The sequence below is a fragment of the Leuciscus leuciscus genome (assembly GCF_965113295.1).
Source record: "Leuciscus leuciscus genome assembly, chromosome: 8".
Lineage (NCBI taxonomy): Eukaryota > Metazoa > Chordata > Actinopteri > Cypriniformes > Leuciscidae > Leuciscus > Leuciscus leuciscus.
This window is the reverse complement of record NC_138732.1, coordinates 40,135,276-40,153,870: the sequence shown is the minus strand read 5'-3', so window position 1 is coordinate 40,153,870 and position 18,595 is coordinate 40,135,276.

Below are 18,595 nucleotides of genomic sequence, written 5' to 3'. Positions count from 1 at the left end.
CTCAGTCGTTGAATGACACTCTGTGCCTCATCAAACATAACCCAAATCCTTCCATTTACAACCACAATTATCCGCTGCGTTTGCAACATCTGTGAAACTCTATATACAAAATGATAACGAGAGGAGAATTTCTTTCGCAGAAATCAGCTAAAGCTAACAAATCATCCACAACCCCTCTCCAAAGACGTTTAAAAAAAAAAGCGATTTAACGTGCATTTAAAATGATTTATTAATGTACTTTTTATTGTTTTATTAAGCTACGTTTAAAAAACATAAATTAAATAAACTATTTTAAATTTGTCTATTTATTCATACATTTAAAATGTTTATTTATTTATTGTTTTATGGTTTTATTAAAATACATTTAAAAACACGAATCAAATAAACAACTTTAAAAATGTCTATTAATTTGTCCATTTAAAAGTGATTTATTTATATACATTTTCATGTTTGAATTATTAAATTGATAAATTGATTCTTCATTTTATTTTTAAGTGGCACTCCTGGTCCTCCATAGTTATAATGCTCAACGCTGCAAAAGGAAATCTGACTGAATGCCGCAGTCGGATGGATCGAATGAACGTTACGTATTTGTAGTTTGTTTAACCAATATCATCATGACGCCTAAAGACGGTTCAGAGAAACAATAGTTGTAAAATGCCCTCTCGATCAAATGAGAAAACTTGTGGTCGTAGAATGGAGGAAAATATCTGAATACAGATCAGCTAACAGGCGATTATTGACAGGACACGATCTCAAACACAGCACTGATATCGAGATATCTTCTGGTAAAATAAACTTTTCCAGTACCGTCAGGAGATTGTAAAGGACCGAAGAAGTCCACATCCATCTTTCACATTTTTCCTCGATTCCTGGACTCCAAGGGTCTGGGTGAGTATTCATGCTAGCTGAAGTATTAGATTTCCGCTGCTCTGCTGCAACCTTCACCTTATGTGGACTATCCCTGGCTTAGAATAGACAGCAGATAAGATGATTCTCCATGAGTTTAGTGTACACATGCCATTGTGTAAAGCTGTTTAAAGTTGTAAAAGCTGTCAAGCGCTAATATAAATGTAAGTGACCTTGAGTTTTAAAAAATCAACGAAGCATGCGCCAGTGGAGCAGTTATAAACTGACGCTCACTTACAATACAACACCTTTGAGGAGAAAGGCAGCAGCAGAGAAATTCTGTCTGATAGGAAGTCAAGAGGACAGATTTACTTAAAACAGACTCCATAATTGCCCAGAACCTGTATATTTACATCCACCTAAATCCTTCACTAACCACAACTTTAAGTGTTAAAATCACAGCAAACCTGTGCAATATGCACATTTCTGATATTTTGAAAATTTCAATATATATTGTACAGCTCTAATCTTCAATATAGCCTACACTGTAAAACATTTCCTGTAGAAATGACAGTAACTTACAGGCAGCAGTTTGCCAGTAACTTACTGTAAATTAAACTTACAGTAAAAATACTGTATTAATATTTACAGTATCATTGAACTTTAAATGTATAAATATTACAGAAACAGAAACTTTAAATTTAACCATTTAAACTTATTTACAGTATAGTATATTTTTTTACTGTAAAACACAATCATGTTATAGTCTTTTCTCCAGTAGCTAGGCCTAATATATTTTAATACAATACAAATATATGACTTTACACTGTAAAATTTACTGTTATTTGTTTACTATTTATTGTAAAACTGTACAAATTATTGTATTTCAACAGGTCACAGTACTAAAAACTAGTAAATAACTTTGAAAAGAAACAAAGACAATACTGTTTAACTTTTTATTTATTTAATTGTTCGATCTTAATACTTGAAATAACATTTTAATATTCTTGCAGATTGTACTTTCAGTTTTCCAAAATCCTGCAGTTATACATGTATGCATAAGTTTCATATTACAGCATTTTAAAACAATTCATCAACAGATTCAGTCATAAGAACAATCTTAAAAATGTACAAATTCAGAAAACTCCTGTGTAGAATGTATTTGCTCTTAGTAGATTAATAGCTTTGCTAACTGAAATCCAGAAAATCCAGGAGGATACATGAGTCTTCAGGCCAGAGTTCTTCCCAGAGATGGGGGACTCGAGTCATATGACTTGACTCGAGTCAGACTTAAGTCGCAAATTTTAGGACTTGAGACTTGCTTGACAAATATTAATAAAAGACTTGACTTGACTTTGACTTGATATTCATGACTTGAGACTTGACTCGGACTTGAGGTAAATGACTCGAAATAACTTGTCTTTTTAAAAATAAATATCTGTATTTGAACGCACCGCAACAATCACGTGACGCAGCAGGAACGCGCGCTGTGTGGACAAAAGCCGTAATAATGCTGTGTCGTAGTGATGACGCTGAAGCGCGGGATCGTTCGCCAGCTGTGAAACGGTACGTAATGCGCAAGTTTATGATGAATCAGAGAAAAAAATAAAAAATGCACAAGCGTGGTTTCTCCAGAGAGAGAGAGAGAGAGAGAGAGAGAGAGAGAGAGATCGCAGCTCATAAGCAAACTTAAGACATTACATGTCTTTAGGGGTTGTGTGTGAACGCAATCTCTGATTCCGGGAAATCACTGGCACTGGCAGTGTGAATGAACCTAAATCAAACGAACCCGGGTCAAATCTTGGGTCACTTTATCCGTGTATTTTCTGGAATCTCTGTGTGAAAGGGGCTTTGGTCACACACCCTGACAAAGGCTCATTAGCCACAACGCATAGTTGTGCAAGTACTTGTCACCCATTTTTTTAAAATATTAAAGCCATGATGAAATAAAGGCTTTCTATATATTTTTAATAATATTCGAGTGCCTTGGATTAATGATTTTTTTTTATGATCTGAATAATCCCTTACATACATTCAAATTTTCTTGAAAATGAAAATCAGGTTAAAATATGTTAAAATATGCCATATTCCAGTTTTTTCTTACCTGCATGCATCCCTTTGTACTGTCTAGTTATATGCTACCAATTTTGTCTGCTATCCCAGGGTTGCCTTGAATGTTAAAAGAAATATAAAAAAAATCTAACTGTAATTTAATAATAATTAATAATGCATAGGTACAGTCTACCGTTGTCTGGGATTTGTTTTCATGATAATCGAATGTAAAGAGTTTTATCTCTAAAAACTGTTTAGCTTATACCGCTAGTATATAGGGCATAGAGTAAGTAAAAAGAAATCGCTAGTTAATACCACTAAAAGATTGTAAAAAGACACCTACACACAAAGAAAAAAAACATACAGACTTTCGAACCGAACCATGCATACACAAATACACAAAACAAAAATTCAAACTTGCAAGCACAACCATGCACACATGCAAACAAACAATACACTCTTCACTCATACACACGCACACACATTCACTCACAAATATTAATGAATCAATCACACTCAATCAAATCTCTCTCTCTCTCTCTCTCTCTCTCTCTCTCTCTCTCTCTCTCTCTCTCTCTCTCTCTCACACACACACACACACACACACACACACACACACACACACACACACACAGTCAAACACAACCATGGACATGCAAACAATACACTTTTCACACATACACATGCACACACATTCATTCACAAATATTAATAAATCACTCACTCACACAGATTAATAATGTACAATAGTCAATCCACCTGATTGACAGGTGCAAGTTTTGTGTCAATTCAATTATTACTGTTTTTTTCTTGTTATTCTTTTGTTAAAAAGGAAAGATCTAACTTGTTGGGATGTGTTCATGTTCCATAAAGGGGATGCCAGTTTGAAGAATGCCATTTGGTGGCATAGGAACCATTATACTTGAATTGTGAATTGTTTAATACCTTTTAATGGTCTTCTGCAATGTTTGAGGCATATTTATTTTTCATGCTTTAATGTTGGCCTAATTTCAGTTACATTTACATTTTAGGCTATGTAGTTTGAAATGTTTATTTATTTTTTATTGTAGTAACCACTCAGCTGTATGTGGAAATGCATATTTAAAAAAAAAATGTTGCAAATAAAACCATAGTCCACAGCTTATGTAGTTTTAAATTATTTTAATATATAAATTCAGTGAAATCATCAAACGTTTGTATGACTTGCCAGTGACTTGTGACCCAAGCTATGACTTGACTTGACTTGCTTGACATAAAGCAGTGACTTGACTTGACTTGACTTGCTTTTCACAAAATTGACTCGGACTTGCTTGAGACTTGAAGGTTAAGACTTGAGACTTACTTGTGACTTGCACATGTGTGACTTACTCCCACCTCTGGTTCTTCCCACTTCTTTTGCTGACCTGGAACTTTGAGGAGCACTTGCTGTTGTCAGGGTTAATCCTCACAATTAACCTTTACATAACAGAAATAATTGTTAGATCATTTGATGTGTAAAAATGTTTTAAACATTGGTTAAGACAGAAATGTAATTTTTGTCATCATTTACTCACCCTTATGATGTTACAAACCCATAAGACTCATTCACTCATTTTTAGAACACAAAGTTTTTTAACGTCAAGTGCATACATACATTGTTAAAGGAATCCATATGATCTGAGAGGTTTTAGACAAGTAATTACTTCTCAAGTATAAAATAAATCATTTGTCTTTATGCATTTCTTGAGCTAGAATATTTTGGTTGAGTGGAATTTCAGTAGATGGACAAAAATTATGGGAGATTAAAAATAATGAATTTGCGATGAACAAAAGTCATATGTGTTTGGAACAACATGAAGGTGTAAACAACAGAAGTAAACAATAGAAGTCTTTTAACTGTATTAAGATTTGCAAACTTAGCTAAATATTTTAAAGGGTCATAAAACACTAAAGTCATTTTAACAGAGGTGTTTGTGTTACACATCATAGAAGACAATGTTAGCATCCAATAATTGTAATTGTATAGGAGAAAACTGGTTAATTTTCTTCTTTTTTTTCACTATTTTCATCTTCCAGGTTTAAAATCCAACACGATCTCATGAAACTGCGTATCTATAGCACGAATGATATTTCTTGTATCATTTATACGCCAAAACGAGTTTTTGCGTTCAAATGATACGCACTGTAAACCCCTTGGGTAGGATTAGGGGTGAGGAGGGCGTGCATATTACACGCCATAAACTGCGTATCATATGATACGTATCATATGAAAACAAAACAAAAACATAACCAGCCAGTGTTCAAGTTCTCTCTGCTTGCTGTAGCTCGATTCAAATCGGTAAGCTTTTAATAATGTTTTTAATTCCAGTGGTACTGGTGGATTTCCGCGGGAAATTCGAGCATGTCTTTGCGTCATTACGTCACATCTGTCCACATAAAGGAGGAGTCTCGGCTAGTAGGCTATATTGCGTGTGAGGATGTTCGAGGTGGAGATTTATAGCCTTTTCTCACAGCACTTGAAATAATTAAACTTATGGCGGATCCAGAATGTTTCAAACGACAATCACCAGTGACAACTGGAGATTCACCAGTTGTAAAACCCAAAAGACTTCGGACTTCGGAGTGGCTAGAGAAAAAAGAGACTGCAACCAGATAAGGATACACATCGGCAGGGCTTTTGAAAGATGGCGTGAACTCCGTGTTTTAAAGGGGTTCAAAACGGACGCAGAGACGGCTTTATTTCTGCTAGACAGGTAAGACAGTTCAATAGTTTAATTACGTAATAATAGTAGCACACTTGGTCGCTTAATTTACACAGTTACGGAGTTTCCTTTGTTGTGCCTTTCTCGTTTTGCTATTATGGTAAATATGAATTATCTTGTGCTAGCTATGAGAGGGAGCAATTCACCTCTACTCCAAGAAAATCAAACCCGCCTCCTCCGTTGTCAAGTATTGGATCTGAATCAGATCGGTAAAGTAAAAATGTTCCTGTCGTAAGATGTTTATATTATATTATAACACGTTTATGCATAACAGGGATTCCGTTCATACACCGTTTATTTCATAGCACTATGATTGTTATTTGTTTGTATAAAATAACCATAGCTGTCAACATTGAACATTGAAAATATGGGAGATTTCCCAGAATCCATCCCCCAAATAAGGGATTTTTTTTTTTACACGATTAAAAAACAAACTTTAAAAAAACCCAATAATCATTAACAGTCTAAAGAGTTTATAACTACACAATATATATGAAAGAATTACAGACCAATGGATATGTTTAAAGTGCTTTATTTATGAACAAAGTAAACATTACTTACACATTTTCATTTGTTACAACGTGTTTTAGCTTAATGTTGGGAGACAGAGTGAGAAAGAACTCAAAGAATTGGTGGTTAATTCTGTGATTTTGGCCGTCGGCGTCCTGATCCATCATTGCACATCACACTCATCTACTCTACTCTCCTTGAAGTTCACTTCCCGCTACTTTTTCCCTCTTACATTTACATTTACATTTAGTCATTTAGCAGACGCCCTTATCCAAAGCGACTTACAAATTAGGACTAAGTTCAGCGAGTCATCATAAAGAGGCAAAAGCAACAACAACGCAGGAAGTGCTCAAAATACGAAGTTCTGGTATTATTCAGAGTAGCATAAGCCTGATAAGTGATGTTTCAAAGGGAAAGGATTTTTTTTTATTTTTTTTATTTTTTATTTTTTTTTTATAAGGTTAAGTGCTCACGGAAGAGATTGGTTTTCAGCTGTTTTTTGAATGTTGTCAGGGATTCTGCATTCCGGATGAGGGTGGGGAGAGCGTTCCACCAGCATGGAACTGTAAATGAGAATGTTCTGGAAAGTGATTTTGTGGCTTTCTGTGATGGAACCACGAGACGTCGCTCGTTGACCGATCGTAGGTGTCTGGTAGGGATGTAGACTCGTAGGAGTGAGTGAAAGTAGGAGGGAGCTGAGCCTGTGATAGTTCTGTAAGCAAGCGTCAGTGCCTTGAACTTGATGCGAGCAGCGAGAGGTAGCCAGTGCAGAGAGATGAACAGAGGAGTGACGTGGGCCCTCTCTTCCTCCCGCGTCCGTGCCGCTGCGACTGTCTTCTTCTTCTTCTTCTTCGATAGAAGCCTAAGCTACTGTCTGTACACTGCCACCTGCTTTACTGGAGGTCTAGCAACCCAAGTGCAAGCCACTTCACAGACACAGATAGTTGCGTGTTCTGAGTTAACACAATCAGAGCGTAAAAATACGGGATATTTTACGGGAAAATACTAAAACGGGAAGACAGCGGGAAAAGAGCTAAAATACGTGAGAAACCCGGAAAAAACGGGAGGGTTGACAGCTATGAAAATAACTGCTCTTCTATGATTTGCACGGTTTGACATGATATGATGCGATCGTTAGATTTAATCGGCACGATTTACTGCAATGCTTTTTCCCCTTAGTTGATCAGAACAAAAGTGGATGTTACTTACTTGTTCAGACGTCATTTTCCGTTGAAAATTCTAATATTGGTCATACTTCTAAAAAGTATATTCTGTGATTCTGAAAGCCCGTATCCACACCGGCGCGGTGATTGACAGCCGCTCACTCTCCTCAAAACATTGGATTCATCCGCGCTGTTTCATGCCGATGTACAACCCAAGTAAAGTTGATAATTCCGCAAATAACTGCAATTGCAGATTTCGAACAGAGATGGCGACAAAGAGGAGAAACTACAGACTGCAGCTTTAATCAAACAACAAAAGACAGTTCTTGATTGAATAACTTCTGTAACCATATTTATAATGTATATTTTATTCATAAATGTGGTATTATTTTACATTTGATTACAAAAATCTTAAAACACTTTATTTCAATCGTATCTTTGTTCAGTTGTATTTATTTGTGTGATTGCTAATTTGTTTATTTGTTCATTGTCTTTAATGCTTGAAATTTATACTAGTTAGGTTAGTTGTTTTTGCTAAGGTATTTTTAAAACGTAGACTAATGTTCCTTGTTTAATTATTCTTTAGCATGTTGATTTTTGTTTATGGTATTCAGTTACAATGAAATATTTTGCAATTAAACTTAGAATAATGTAAATGATATAAACGTTTTTATATATATATATATATATATTTTATAATAGGGATCAATAAGAATCGGAATCATTAAAATTCAAACGATACTCAACCCTAGTGTGACTCAGCAGTGCCATATTATAAAACATTAAGCAGTGAGACATTTCTGTAATTGTAATATGAAGCAGCACAACTGTTTTCAACATTGATAATATTAATCAGAAATTATATTAGAATGATTTCTGAAGGATCATGTGACACTGAAGACTGAGTAATGATTATGAAAATTCAGCTTTGATCACAGGAATAAATGTTAAACAGCAAAAGTATTTCACAATATTTCTATTTTTGATCAGATAAATGCAGCCTTAGATAGTGAGCAAAATTATTATTATTGTTTAATCTTACAGACCCCACACTTTTTGAACAGCAGTGTATGTAAAGTTGGTTAAACTTAATGAAAAACTATATCCTTTGAATTACTACAGACACAAGGATAAAGAAAAACTTGAAGTCTAATATCCAGCAGAGATATTCAGAAACGGCACTATTACATTTTAATTGGAAATTTAACAATTCCAATTCTTATCGATTCCTAATTAAATATTTTTATTCCATTGAGGTAAAAAACAAACAAACTTGGATATCATTCACATTTATTCTAAGACATATCCAAATATCAAACAAAGTGCCATTTCATTTTCAAGAAATACAGCACAAGCTAAATATTTCACATTAGTTTTGAAATTATAAGACATATATGCTGTTCAAAAAGCATTGGTAGTGAATGATGTTCATAGTTAAAGTTATGATCTACACCTGTGTGAGGAACTGACTTCATACATCCACTAAAACACAAGCTGATCAAAACACGCTGAGCTAAAATTATGAATCAACGAAAAGTTAGTTATGATAAACTCTCCTGTGCAGGAATTTAGTATCAGTGACATTCAGACACTCTCAAATATCTATATATGTATATGGAGCTGCTGGATATACAAGTATATCCCAGTGTCTCTAAGTTGATCAAACTACAGATAACATTGTTCATTCAAATCATTTACAAAATAGGGCGAAACGTCCCTTTTAAAGAGTAGAAATGCTGAGCTTACCCATGTCTTTCGGCAGCAGTGCTGTGCTTCAGTGTAACGCTGCTCTCAGTCTCTCCTACACAGACTCAGAGAACAGCCTTAAGAAACAATGTGTCTCTTCAATGGACTGGCTCAGAGTTCAGGGAGCAGACTGACAGGGTCATGATGATGCAGAAACATGCTCGCTTAAAATAAGTGCCTCTGATTTACACTATCAGCAGCTTCAAGATGCAAAGGGTTTGATAAAGAAGTACAGGCCACTTTCATCTCAGAGAATTTATGAGTGTTAAATTTTAATTTTATTAAAAGTTTAATGTGTTTGTAATTTTATTTACCCTTAATTTTAGTTCAACATAAGATTGTTTGTAAAGTATATAGCTTTGGAAAAGAGGAACTGCTAATGAGCTATAACTTTAGTGTGTAGATTTGTATGAGATCGGGCTCTCTGCTGACCTCTAGTGTTCACACGTCAAACTGCTTTAGCATCAAATTAGAAGCAGTGCTAATTGTAGTCCATTAATACTGATAACAAATTACAGGACAAAAATTGAAGTTAGTAACGTAATGCATTACATTACACATTTAAGGTAATTTGACTACTGTTTGATTACTTTTAGACTTTTTACCTAACTCGTTTATCACATTGATTTGAATAGCATAATCATGTACCATATTGATAAAAAAATAAAAAAAAAGAGAGAAAGAAAGAAAATATATTCCATTCTTTGTTATCAATAACATGAAGTGCATTTAATATTACATTACGTCAGGGGTTCCCAGACTGGGTTTGTGAGTTTAATAAAAAAAATATTAAGTAATTAAATGATCATTTAAAAAAAAAAAAAACAAACAAAAAAAACAACCAAAGTAAAACACTTACTAAAAATACTAAAATTTGTTGACCTGCATGTCATGTGACCACCAACGTTAGTGAACTGTCAACCTAATTTTATTATTCTTTATTATTAATATTGACTTAATTTTATTATTGACCTAATTTTATTAACTTAAAATCTCAGGAGGTATTTAAGTAAATATATTAGGTCAAAAAGGTTCAGCTGACAAAAAAGATGGTGAATCCCTGCATTGCATGTAAATATGAAAATATAAGAATTTGTCATTTTTAATGTGTTTGAAAGACAAAAGCCTTCCAAAGACAGTAATGCATTTAATGACTGATATCACCCTGTAGCCCAAGACACCTGGGTGGGAGACTCCTGGGAAAACTATAACTGCTGGAAGAGGTGTTACTGAGGCCAGTAGGGGGCGCTCAATTTAAATAATAATGAATGTGTTTGGAGTTGATTAGATATGCAATGTTGAAAAAAAAAACACTTGTTAAAATTTTTATGATTTTTCATAAATGCAGTGATCAAATGCTGGGCCTCATTTATAAAACGTGGTTATGCACAGATTTGATCTTAGAGTCTGCGTACGCTAAAATCCACACCAGCTTTCATATTTATAAAAACTGTAAATTGTTGTGCCCAAGGGCATTATTTCCTTTTAATATAATTTCATTAATATCAGGAGTTTCAAAGCTGTTAAGATATTTGAAGAACTTTTGTCCAGCAATTTGTATGTCAGGGTGGCACAACTGCAAACATGGCACTTTTATTATGAATTGACAAGGTAACAGTAAGCATGATAATGCATCATCCAGAGGAGCCCAACTGATCCCTGTGGCCGAGTGAAAAGGTTTGTAGATTTCTCTCAAATAATAGAAAAACTGCTAATTTCAAGGATGGGTAGTTTGGTACACTTTCCATGTCTATACATAAAACTATCTGGTTGTACCGCCTGACATAAAAACAGTCAAAAATGAATTTAAACACTTTGAAATGTTATTTAACAACTGAAACTTGTTCAAACACATTATTTGTGACTGATATATATGCATGACATTAATTTTAAAAAGATATTTAAAAAACACTTTTTTGAAGCTTTATTTGTCAATGACGCATTTATGAACAACAGCAGAACATCTCGGTTACATTCATTGTTACATTATATTGTCACATTCTGGCTCAAGGAAGTAACAAAATAAAGGGATCAGAGTCCAAAAATATATGAAACAAAATATTTATTTAAGTCTAGGGGTTAAACGATAAAGAAAATAGACATACAACAGTAAATAAGCAAACAATGAATAGAAAAACAATATGAAGGTCCAGGATAACTGCTGGATAGGGATAATACTCCTGCTCCAACAAAGAACAGACATCTTAAATACATTCCCAAATTTAAGACAGGTGTGGATCCTTATCTGGCAACTTATAGAAAGAAAGACAACAGAAAAAACCCAAAACAAAATTGAGCCTCATTCCCTGAAGGGGGGAACGGAGACATTACGTCGATGTCACAGTGTATTGGGATCACGTCAGAGAGCTCCAATCATCTTCGAGTGTAAACAGAATGCACATTGGTGTGCGAAATTTGCATCTCGTACTCCGCCCCGTAGCGCGGGTATAAATAGGAAGCGGATGCAAGCACCAGTTGTTTTTCAGTGAGTAGGGGTGGAACGGTACACAGAAGTCACGGTTCGGTTCATACCTCGGTTCAGACATCACAGTTCGGTACGAGTTCGGTACAATTGGAGGGAAAAGCAAAACAAAAATGCAGAAGGCATTTTTTTTTTTTTGCATGTCTCAGGCTGTACCACCAAAGGAAAATAAATGTCTTAAAACCTTGTATTTTTAAATAAGTTTTATTAATAAAGTAAAGGCATGTAGTGCATTGACAATAGTTTTATATAATTAGTTTATTAATTAAATTAATAAAAAGACAAAAAGACCTTGAGATATGTTTGCTAATTGTACCTGAATGAATTTAAAATTAATTTGCTATATTTCAGATCAATATATTTGTTTTCCTTAATTTTAATTAACACTAACTTTATTCTCATCTGAATTATAAATAATTTATTTCTGTATAAAATAATACTACCATTAAAAACACATTTGATTTTCTTTTTTAATCAATGTAGAATGTGTAACTTAAAAATAAACAGATTAGTCCTGTTTGAGGACAAGACATGAAAACCAATGCAATATGATGAATGTCCAAAAAATGGCACCCAGAGATGTTTTTAAATGGGGTTGGATAAATATGTTTTGCTTTTAAACAGTGTGTGTGTGTGTGTGTGTGTGTGTGTGTGTGTGTGTGTGTGTGTGTGTGTGTGTGTGTGTGCGTGTGCGTGTATGTGTGTAAGATTTTGGTTGGGTGACAGCTGTAAGAGTTTACAGTTTGACAAAAGCACAATGTTGTGTTTTATTGCGAGTGTACACAAATATAAGTAAACACTTTGCAGTTTGAATGATGTCCTGTAAGAACAAAATGACGGAGTATGTTTTTATGTTTCTACTGTTCGATCGTGCCCGCGCCTCACGCACACACACACACACACACACACAACATATTCCAGCATTGCAATCTTGAAATTGCAGCCTGTTCATTATAGCCACCGAGCTTCAGAGCTAAGGCGGAGTTACAGATTAGGTGTCCCTAAAGAACCCGCGTCTCTAACAGTAGTTCCGCATTACATTTATCAATTTGCACGCGAGTTTTATTTATTCTTATACCATGTATTCTCCATGTATATTCATGCGCCGAACCGTGACGCCGTACCGTTTCGGTTCAATACGAATACATGTACCGTTCCACTCCACCCCTATCACTGAGTATCCGAGCAAGGACCCGGCGCACAGCAGTGGTCCAGCAATGGTGGCGACGGGACGTAACGTCTCTGTTCCCAACACTTACGTATTGGGATCCCAAGTAAAACGCCACCTATTCTGGGGCGGAAGATCGGACAGGGCTTTCGCCGAGGATGTCTATTACTGCTGTTCCGCATGACCCATCAAGGAAAACTATTGGATAGCACTGGGAAAGCGTGTCCTTTCTAAGGGAAAAGAACGCTGCGTAAGCCACATCATGCCCATAGGGAGGGAGCCGAACCGTGGAAGAATACACACATGGGATCGCCGTAGGGATCGCAACATATGGGACCCAGCCTAGCACAGGTTCCACCAATGAATGGAACTCATTCAATGAATCTTACACGCAAATGAGTGTTAGGCCTGGCACCGGACGCTGCGTCACGTCCGACTGTCGGAGGGTGTGGAGGAACTCAGCAGGGTTCGCCTAGACGGATAACTCACTATGAGCAAAGATAGCTCATGTATCCGGTCCATAGGTGGGGAATGGCGCAGTAAAACAACACTTAAGTGTGTGACCAGGAAGAGGCAACACTCCAAGTGGAGTGGGCTCTCAACCAGCACGTACTTGCTTCGTAGTGGCGTTATGAGGCGGCCCAGTGCAAGACGTAATACTAACAACTCGAGGCAGTCTATGTGCCAATGCAGTTGAGGGCCTGTCCAGATCCCTGCAACTGCATGCCTTTTATACGTGGCCCCCCAGCCACTGGTGGAGGCATCCATGGTGACCACAGCATGCCTGGACACTCATTCTAGTGGAACTCCTGCCCATCAAAACGAAGGGTCTGACCACGGGCTGAAGGTTTGGAGGCAGGCCGGTGTGATGGTCACAAAAAGCGTGCTGCTCTGCCACGCCCATCTAGGGACTCAGCTGTGAAGCCAGTGCTGAAACGGCCTCATATGAAGCAATCCGAGTGACGTTACTGCAGCTGCGGATGCCATATGCCCCAGGAGCCTCTGAAAAGGATAAAAACATGACAGTACGGGTCCTTCAGGGCGATTGCTGCGAACCAATCTCTTGGACGGATGCATCCGAAAATGCATTTCTGCGTTAGCATCTTAAACAGGAACCTGTGCAGGGCCCGGTTCAAAACTCGCAGGTCCAAGATCGACCATGACCCACCGCCTTTCTTGGGTACAATGAAGTACGGGCTGTAGAAGCAAGTCTTCATATTGGCTGGAGGGACTGGCTCTATTGCGTCCTTCGCCAGTAGGACTGTGATTTCCACTTGTAACACAGGGGCAACCTCGTTCAGCACAAGGTTAAGTGCACGCCCCTGAACTTGGGAGGATGTCAGCCGAACTGATAGCCGAGTCTGATGGTGCTGATGAGCCAGCTGGATGGGCCGGGGAGCGCTAGCCAGGCTCTCAGAGACTGTGCCAGGGGGATCAACAGAACCACAGACATAAACGCAGTGGGGTAAAAAAGTGGAAGGCAGTTACCAGACTAGGATGGCATAGCAGCCCAAAGTGGGGTCTGAGTGTGCGGTGCAACACTTATCTGACTCCACCGATTGGCAGGGGACGCGTGAGAAGGCATCACGTTCTCGAACCCCATCAGGTTGTTGGCTGGCGATGGAAGAGGGGGCTGAGGGTGGCAAGGCATAGCATCGCACACCAACCTTGCCCTCTTGGGACCCAGGAACAGATGAAATTTCTCTTTTATTGAAAATGTGGGTACCGCTGGCGGAAAACAAACAGAGCAAACTGAAGATTCTTCATTGCCTTCCCGGTACATCCCAGAGGGCGAGGTCGGTTCCCCTACGGAGCTCACGCACGAGCTCACGGTGAGGGCTACCCTTGTGCATGTCCATTATTGTGCTATGGCCTGATGGACCTGCAGGGATGAGGCGGCCTATCCACAGCAGGGTTTTTCCTGCATATAGAATTGTGAGGCGGCCGCCTCCATCAAATTTCGGGCCGCCTCCGTCTGTCGACAAAAACTCAAGACGGAATCACATGATTAGATACCTCTTTTCCACCGACACGATTCCGCAGCGGGTTCACGGCCGGGTTCCATTCCATTCTCAAACCGTTCTGCGCATTTCGACTGCATCAGAATAAGCACGAGCCCGGCCCTGGCCCGAGACGCTCAAGCACAAGTCCGACAGCTCATCAGAATTATCAGCCCGAGTCCGACTCGAGTCCGTTTTTTTTATTAATATTATTACACAGCGGCAGCCTGCCCTATTTGCAGCCATTAAAATAGGTCAGTTTTGTTAGTTATGTTTCTTTTCATTTCTTTATCATGTTAATTTAGACAAATGTTTTGGAGCATTTTTTTTTTAAATGACGACCAAGCAGCCGAACCGACAGCGAGTATAGCCTACAACATGTTTGATCAATTTAGCCTCTCAAATCAACGCTAATAGGCTACTTTACTTGGCTACAATCCATAGATAGGCTATAAAACACTTCAAGCATATCACACAGACAGTTAATTTAACAAATGATTATTTATTAAACCACAGTGAGTAAAACAACTTTTTTTGAAATACTGAGGCAGGCTCAGGCTGCTCGAACCAGCGCTCGCAAACGAAAGGAGCAATAGCCTATCTAAACCAATTAAATTAAATAAACTTGCAGGTTATCTTACCTCAAAAATGCACGACAGAACATGGCCATTCTTTTTTCCAGTAGTTTCCAACAGTTAAACGAAAATAAAAGTCCAATCAAACGAAAAGCATCCGTAGTTTCCAACAGTTAAACGAAAATAAAGTCCAATGAAACGAAAAGTTAGAGCAGTCTTTTACAGAGCATCGTGGAGAAAAAGAATAGCATCCACAGTGTAGCCTAAGGTTTTAACCCAGTCCTCCTCTCTTCTCGCTGCGTTTTAAGTTGGCCATCTGCGATTTTTTCTCTTAATATTCTCCATTATTTGCACATGAGGTGAATCGTGGGTCGCGCTGATGGGAAACCTTCTGTGTGTGTGCGTGCGTGCGTGCGTGTGTGTGTGTGTGTGTGTGTGTGCGTGCGTGCATGAGACTGTCATGTCAGTCATATATGTCACTGTGTAATTATAAGATTATGAAAGTTATGAGGTTATGAAATGTCTTTCTATGTTTGTTTTTCTATCGTCGTCGTCAGCTTCTCATATTTTTTTAATTAATGTCTAAAAATATAAAAAGAAGGAACCCAAAAAAAGCCAGAGGCCCGGCCCGCATGTGAATTATGACGTGAGAATTGGCCCGAAGCCCGGCCCTAGGGGCATAAATAAGTCAATAATAATAATATTGGCACGTCGGGCTCGGGCTGAAATGCAGGGCTTTAAGCACCTAAACTGTCTCAAACGGAGCAAGGTAAATTTCTGCGAAAGCGCACGAGCCCCTGCCCCTCCCCCTTTTCAACATCACCTGTCAGTTATCACAACCTCCACAGATGCACGAAAGTCAAGAAGCACCTTCTCTGCAGCATCGAAGTGCCTTCACTTGTCACAGCCAGGTACCGATACTGTTTTTCTTAAGCTTCGGCTCTCAAACTAGTTAGGTTACTTAAAATATATCCATAGAGCCAGCCTGACTTAGGCAATAGCCGAAATTCTTCTGCCGTTTTTATAAAATAAGCTATCACAAGTAGCAGTCACGTAATTTACTAGTACTGTTTTGTAATTTCATGGCCCCCTATGAACTGTAGCCTAAATAAAATCAAATTATCTGATTATTAAAATACCTAAAAATAAATAAATACATGCTTGTAAAAAGTTTTTTTTTTTCACCTTCTAGTGGTCATTATACATAAAAAGATGCACCAGATTAATGCATTTATCTTTAAAATGTACAAAATTTTCTTACGGGGGAGCATGCCCCCGGACCCCCCTAGAGGTACCAAGCTATCGGATTTTGCCACCTCCGCCTCATTTTCAGCCAGGAAAAACCCTGCACAGGCTCTGTAAGCCTTGCCCGTGAGAACAGACAAGAACTTACAGGCATTGGATGGGAGGCGCAGATTACCACTTCAGGAAGTAGCGGGCTTTCAGGAATTAGCTCTCTCAATGCTGAAGCACACAGGGGAAATAGCCGCAGCAACACTGGCAGGGAATGGTGAAGCCTGCTACAGTGATCACTTACTCAGTTGTATAAACTGCAATCTCCTTGGAAACGCCCTTGAATCAATCAGTGCTGTGATAACAGCAGTTGAGAGCTGTGAGAGTTGCAGTTGAGAGCAGTTGAGAGCTTGTTGTGTGTGCATGTGGGCATGGTCACTGATCAGTACCGCTGATCAACGGCGCCACCTGCATCTGATCAGCGGCTCCTATTTATGCTCACAGTTTTCGTCTTGTGTTGTCAGATTGTTGTGGATGTTTCCCGGTGTGTTCTTGTCTCCTGCCTGTCTTCGAGTTTCCCGTGTTGCACCTGTATCCGGTATTCCAGTTCTCTTCACTCTGCCTTCTTCCACAGAGGTTCTGATCTTCTGGTCCCCGAGTCTTTGCAGCGATTGCATAGGACATCCTTCATCCCTTCACCATCTTGAGAGATCGGGTTATTCATCAGCTTTCCTGCGCTACCAAGAGCGATTGTTCCTGGACACTGGATCTGACTTGCTATTGAATGCATTGTTTTACTGACCATAACAGAATGATCTGACCACTCATGGATTGTACTTGGACTCAAGTACACCTGAGCTAGGTGAATTCCTGTCCCGAAGCATAGCTAGGCTGGATCAGCAGGAGGAGAATCTGGCCGTTACAGGACGAGCAGTGCAAGCCTTGGAAGCGCAGGTGTCCAAGCTCACCCAACAGCTTCAACACCTAGCAAGTCCAACTGCGCCCACCCTGTAGATTTAAAAATCTTGTTTTCCCCTGTTGTTTGATTTCATGGAAACAGACACCAGTGATTTTGCCAAGAGATCTCTTATTTATTTTATATAAGACATAGGAAGAAGAGACAATGGATAAAACGAAGGTCTTGATTCAGCAGCCTTTCCATCTCTTCCTGATTTTCGGACAGAAGGGCTTGGTTTTTATACCACTAGCATCTCTCTGCCATAGACAAAGACTATCAGTTATTGTATATGTTGACCAGGAAACTGCATTATCAGAAAAACACATGATGTGAAACACATGATTATTATGTAACTAAAACAGTACATCACCAGAGAAACATGTGGTTCCCATTAACATATGAATGTATCTCCTTATACTATGCTTGGTGAAAACACTGCACATACATTTCAGTCTAACTTCAACACGCACTCACCCAAAGTCTCTTCTCCATGATTCACAAAATACAATGATTACAAATGATTATAAATGTATATAAAAATTATAACATACGTAATACTACTGATTAATAATACTACTGATTATGAATATCAATAAAAAATTATAATAATACTAAAAACAACATTAAATGATGAAATTTGAGTCTTCACACCCCACCGCCTGTTCCCCCCACTCTTCCAGCATCCAGCCGTCAACCGGAGCCACGCCTTCCCACTCCTGAGCCTTATTCTGGTGAGCCGAACTTTTGCAGAGCGTTTTTAACCAAATGCTCAATGTTTTTTTCTCTCCAGCCACAAACTTTCAGTACTGAGCAGTCGAAGGTGGCCTTCGTGCTTACATTGTTGTCGGGGCATGCAGCTCTGTGGGGAACAGTGGTGTGGGAGAATCAACATCAGTGCTGTTCCTCGTTCCAAGCACTATCAGAGTATTCGATCAGGCGGTCGCGGGACGAGAGGTGACTCGACAACTCGCGGATCTCTGCCAGAGTAACCAATCCGTCTTTGATTACTCGATCGAGTTTCGCACCCTTGCAGCTGAGTGCCACTGGAACGAGGAAGCACAGTGTATCATGTTCCTGCATAGGTTGGCTGACCATATCCAGAGGGAGATATTCACCTT